Source organism: Mus caroli, chromosome 1 (assembly GCF_900094665.2).
Source record: "Mus caroli chromosome 1, CAROLI_EIJ_v1.1, whole genome shotgun sequence".
NCBI classification, from domain to species: Eukaryota; Metazoa; Chordata; class Mammalia; order Rodentia; family Muridae; genus Mus; species Mus caroli.
This window is the reverse complement of record NC_034570.1, coordinates 13820032-13826535: the sequence shown is the minus strand read 5'-3', so window position 1 is coordinate 13826535 and position 6504 is coordinate 13820032.

The following is a 6504-nucleotide window of genomic DNA, read 5'->3' as shown; positions in this document are numbered from 1 at the left end:
AAAAAAAAAAAGACATTCAGTGTGAGTTTCACATGCTTGAGCAGGCTCTGACATCACCCTGTAGTGCAAACTTGCTTCCAATGAGTCCAAGATGGTCACATACTCACAATTCTCAGAACTGCTTTTTTTTTTTTATTCAACAAACTCTGCACAAATAAATGAAAATTTCTAATTAGCTTCTTATTGTCCCTGAACTCAGTAATGAAAGAATTGGGGGTGTTTTCCTTTTAGTTTTCATGTTCCATTGTACACTATAATGAATGGTGCCATTTACTCTCAGGTAACTATGTAGAGTGCCACGGGCTAATTGAATACTTTGCAATCTCAAATCAGCAGAATCTCACAACATATCAGGATAATGCTCCTGTACTTCACTGAGGAAACGGGGCTGTTGAATACCAGGTTAATTATGCATACATTTAATAGGATCATGGCGTGGGATGGTTCGTGGGGGAGTTGAGGGAGAGAAGATGTGGAGTCAACTCCCTCACACACACACACACACACACACACACACACACATCACAGTACTTATTACTACATAGTTGTCATCCATTGCCTGAGTGTGTATGTGTGTGCATTGATTTGTACAATTTAAAAAAAAAAGCCCTTGCTATGCAGTTTGTGCTATGCACAATATATTTGTGGACAGTATCATATTGGTTCACAAGTAAGCTTAGGAATTAGTAAGCAAATGAATAATTCCTGTCATTTTTTTTAATAAATGAAGAAACTGAGGCTCAGGAAGAGTGAGTCTTTTTTTTTAATTAGATATTTTATTCACTTACATTTCAAATGCTATCTCCTTTCCTAGTTGCCTCTCCAAAAATCTCCTATACCCACCCCCATCCCGCTGCTCTCCAACACACACACTCCCGCTTCCTGGCCCTGGCAGTTCCCTGTACTGGGGCATATAATCTTCCCAAGACCAAAGGCCTTTCCTCCCATTGATGGCTGAATAGGCCATCCTCTGCTACATAAGCAGCTAGAGACATGAGCTCTGGGGGTACTGGTTGGTTCATATTGTTGTTCCTCCTATAGGGTTGCAGACCCCTTCAACTCCTTGGGTACTTTCTCTAGCTCCTTCATTAGGGACCCTGTGTTCAATTCAATAGATGACTGTGAGCATCCATTTTTTTATTTGCCAGGCACTGGCATAGCCTCACAGGAGACAGCTATATCAGGATCCTGTCAGCAAAATCTTGTTGGCATATGCAGTAGTGTCTAGGTATGGTGGTTGTTTGGATGGATCCCCAGGTGGGGCAGTCTCTGGATGGTCCTTTCTTCAATCTCAGCTCTGAACTTTGTCTCTTTAACTCCTTCCATGGGTATTTTGTTCCCCATTCTAAGAAGGAACCAAGTATCCACACTTTGGTTTTCCTTCTTGAGTTTCGTGTGTTTTGCAAATTTTATCTTGGGTATTCTAAGTTCTAATATCTACTTATCAGTGAGTGCATATCATGTGTGTTCTTTTGTGATTGGGTTACCTCACTCAGGGTGATATCCTCCAGATACATCCATTTGCATAAGAATTTCATAAATTCATTGTGTTTAATAGCAGAGTAGTACTCCATTGGGTAAATGTACCACATTTTCTGTATCCATTCCTCTGTTGAGGGACATCTGGGTTCTTTCCAGCTTCTGGCTATTATAAATCAGGCTGCTATGAACATAGTGGAGCATGTGTCCTTATTACAAGTTGGGACATCTTCTGGGTATAAGCCCAGGAGTGGTATTGCAGGATCTACTGGTAGTACTATGTCTAATTTTCTGAGGAACCGCAAAACTGATTTCCAGAGTGGTTGTACCAGCTTGCAGACCCACCTGCAATGGAGGAGTGTCCCTCTGTCTCAACATCCTCAGCAGCAACTGCTGTCACGTGAATCTTAGCTGTTCTGACTGGTGTGAGATAGAATCTCAGGATTGTTGTGATTTGCATTTCCCTGTTGACTAAGGATGTTGAACATTTTTTTTCAGGTGCCTCTCAGCCATTCAGTGTTCCTCAGTTGGGAATTCTTTGTTTAGCTCTATATCCCATTTTTTAAAAGGGTTATTTGGTTTTCTGGAGTCTAACTTCTTGAGTTCTTTATATATATTGGATATTAGTCCCCTATCAGATTTAGGATTGGTTAAGATACTTTCCCAATCTGTTGGTGGCCTTTTGTCTAATTGACAGTGTCCTTTGCCTTACATAAACTTTGCAATTTTATGAGATTCCATTTGTCGATTCTTGATCTTATAACACAAGCCATTGCTGTTCTATTCAGGAAATTTTCCCCTGTGCCTATATCTTCACGGCTTTTCTCCACTTTCTCCTCTAAAAATTTCAGTGTCTCTGGATTTATGTGGAGGTCTTTGACCCACTTAGACTTGACCTTTGTACAAGGTGATAAGAATGGATCAATTTGCATTCTTCTACATGATAACCACCAAAATTGACCATATAATTGGTCACAAAACAGGCTTCAACAGATACAAAAATATTGAAATTATCCTATGCATCCTATCAGATCACTACAGACTAAGGCCGATCTTCAATAACAACATAAATAATAGAAAACCAACATTCATATGGAAGCTGAAGAACACTCTACTCAATGATACCTTGGTCAAGGAAGAAATAAAGAAATTAAAGACATTTTAGAGTTTAATGAAAATGAAGCCACAACATACCCAAACTTATGGGACACAATGAAAGCAGTCCTAGAGGAAAACTCATAGCTCTAAGTGCGGCCAAAAAGAAACTGGAGAGAGCATACACTAGCAGCCTGACAGCACACTTAGAAGCTCTAGAACAAAAGGAAGAAAATCTACCCAAGAGGAGTAGAGAGCAGGAAATAATTAAATGCAGGGCTAAAATCAACCAAGTGGAAACAAAAAGAACTATTCAAAGAATCAACCAAACCAGGAGCTTGTTCTCTGAGAAAATCAATAAGATAGATAAACCCTTAGCCAGACTAACTAGAGGGCAAAGGGACAGTATCCTAATTAACAAAATCAGCATGAGTCTTAAAATAGGCATCAGGTTTTTTTTCTACCACAGACAAGTAGCTAGTCTGAGACTTAATACAGAAGGCAGCAAAATGCTATGCTCTTCTTGGTTCAGACTCTGAATTAAGTCCACAACCCACACATGTGGGACTGCCCTCAACCATACACACTCAGGGCTTTCACCATTTAAATGATGCCTAAGTCTGCTTATTTGAATACTTGCTATCTCAAGGGATGCTCAGAAGGTCATCATTAGGGGTCTACAGTATTGTGTGAATCTGGGGTATTCTCAGCATTACCCTGTTCAGAATACCTCCCTCATCTCAAGATGAAGTTCCTCTCTGCACAGGCCTCTTCAAGATCTTGTTTTTCTCCCTTTCTTCTTGTCATCTACAATTTTGTTCATTGGCCTCTGTAGTATGACCTTCTGCCATATACTCAGGAACCAGCTGATGACCTGACATTGATGGGGATTTAGAGTGCTCCGAGAGCCTCTTCATGGTTTCAATTACCTTTTGACTGCTCTCATATCCTGGGTCTTGACTGTGACTCCCAGAGCTGAGGTCCTTGAACACAGAATATTGGATAAGGCCTGTGTTTCTGCCACCACAGAGCCATGCTGAAGACAGGAGTATCAAGTGATGGATTCTCACATAGTTGCCTAGTGTGCATACCACTTCCTTAGTTCTCACTGAGACTCTACAGTGAATGATATGATGTTCACAAAGAAAGAGACAGGTAGCTCACAGGGTGAAGTAACCCTCCGAGGTATCTGAGGAGATTGGAAGGGGTAAGGTAGCTGACATGTTGCTTGATAATCAGGCCCACAAAGTAATCATACTTGGTTTCTAAGAGCAGCTACAAACATTTTGCTGCTGGTCAATGGCTGTGGGAAGATCTCATCCAATATTTTGTTGGAGGTGGAAGATAGAGACCACTGACCTCTTCCTTCAAGTTTTAAGTAGGGTGATGCTGAATCCAGAATTTTTCTCTTGGAAAGGATCCAGGTTACAGTGCTGCCACTGAGCTATAGAGGGAAGGGTGAGACAGGGCATATGCTCTAAACCAGGTATGTACAGGGCTTGGAAAGCACCTGTTGGCAGACTCAAGGGTATCCACAATGAGTTGTTGATAGAGATAGGGTAAAGGAAGTCACCTTCCCTACACAGATATAAAAAGATCTTAGTACAAGTCTTTTGTGGAATTAGAGTGTTGAAAGCTGCACATACATATGTTTATTTGCATACATATATGTTAACTATGTTTTCATGTATTTGCCTTTGTGAATTGTGCTGTAATAAACTTACTGTCATACGATCCCAATTTCATTATTGCCACATTATGGTGGAAGTTTTAGACGAGATTCCAGGGAGCATGTAGGGTAGAACCAGACTCTCTATATTCCATGAAGCCATGCCTTGACCTGTAGCAGTCTTTCATAGGTTTGGGATTTGCAAAACCAGGGTTGGGCTTGCATCTGTGACGATTAGCAGGTAAGCCTTTGCCCTGAACCCTCCCATCCCAAGCCACTGTTCTCTCTGATGTTCTCCAAATTGACTTTGCTGGGATTGGATAACTTCATAGACTGATTGAAGAAACCACATAAATAAAACCACCAAAGGCCTCTGAATCCAATGTTGGCCCACATAGACCAGCTCTGGCTTGGCAGATATAAACAGTATCGAACCAAGGTAGCAGAGCAAAGGTAAATTAGGAAAAGGGCAGAAGAGAGGAGGGTCGAGAGGCAGAGAGAAAAGATAGCTATGCCACCCACCCCCGTGTGTGTGTGTGTGTGTGTGTGTGTGTGTGTGTGTGTGTGTGTGTGTTATATGCACAGTTGCTGTAGTATGGCCTGTGTGTCTGGAGAAAATGTACACTGTATATTTATGTTTCTGTATTGTCTATGCACAATTGTGTACATCAGCAGTATGTAGCATCACCCTGAGGGGTACTATGGGAATCTGTTGGCTTTTGTCCCCAGATTCCTCCAGAAACCCTCTCACATTGATAAACTGATGGGATACAAAATTAATACAGAAAAATTAGTAGCTTTCCTACACAGCAAGCACAAAACTACTGAAAAAGAAATTGTATCTTGGGTATTCTAAGTTTCTGGGCTAATATTGACTTATAAATGAGTGCCTATCAAGTGACTTCTTTTGTGATTGGTTTACATCACTCAGGATTATATCCTCCAGATACATCCATTTGCCCAAGAATTTCATAAATTCATTGGTTTTGGTAGCTGAGTAGTACTCCATTGTGTAAATGTACCTCAGTTGCTGTATCCATTCCTCTGTTGAGNAACATCTGTGTTCTTTCCAGTTTCTGGGTATTATAAATAAAACTGCTATGAACATAGTGGAGCATGTGTCCTTATTACTAGTTGGAGTATCTTCTGGGTATATGCCCAGGAGAAGAATTGCTGGATCTTCTGATAGTACTATCTTTAATAATCTGAGGAACCACCAGACTGATTTCCAGAATGATTGTACAAGCTTGCAATAACACCAACAATGGAGGAGTGTCAATCTTTCTCCACATCCTTGCCAGCATCTGCTATCACCTGAATTTTTGATCTTAGCCATTCTGACTGGTGTGAGGTGGAATCTCAGGGTTGTTTTGATTAAGATTTCTCTGATGATTAAAGATGTTGAACAATTTTTCAGGTGCTTCTCAGCCCTTGGGTATTCCTCAGCTGAGAATTCTTTGTTTAGCTCTGTACCCCATTTTTTAATGGGGCTATTTCTGGAGTCCAGCTTCTTGAGCTCTTTGTATATATTGGGTATTAGTCCCCTATCAGATTTAGGATTGGTTAAGATACTTTCCCAAACTTTTGGTGGCCTTTTTGTCTTATTGACAGTATCTTTTGCCTTACAGAAGCTTTGCAATTTTATGAGGTATCTTACAACACAAGCCATTGCTCTTCTATTCAGGAATGTTTCCCCTGTGCCCATATCTTCGAGGCTTTTCCCAACTTTCTCCTCAATAAGTTTCAGTGTCTCTGGTTTTATGTGGAGTTCTTTGATCCACTTAGACTTGACCTTAGTACAAGGAGATAAGAATGGATCAATTCACATTCTTCTACATGATAACTACCAGTTGTGTCAGCACCATTTGTTGAAAATGCTAAGCCTTTTCCTCTGGATGGTTTTAGCTCCTTTGTCCAAGATCAAGTAACCATAGTTGTGTGGGCTCATTTCTGGGTCTCCAATTTTATTCCATTGATCTACCTGTCTGTCCATGTACCAGTACCATGCAGTTTTTATCACAATTGCTCTGTAGTACAGCTTGAGGTCATGTGATTCCACCAGAGGTTCTTTTATTGTTGAGAATAGTTTTTGATATCATAGCTTTTTTGTTATTCCAGATGAATTTGCAAGTTGCCCTTTCTAACTCAGTGAAAAAGTGAGTTGGAATTTTGATGGGAATTGCATTGAATGTGTAGATTGCTTTCAGCAGGATAGCCATTTTTACTATATTAATCCTGCCAATCCATGAGCATGGAAGATC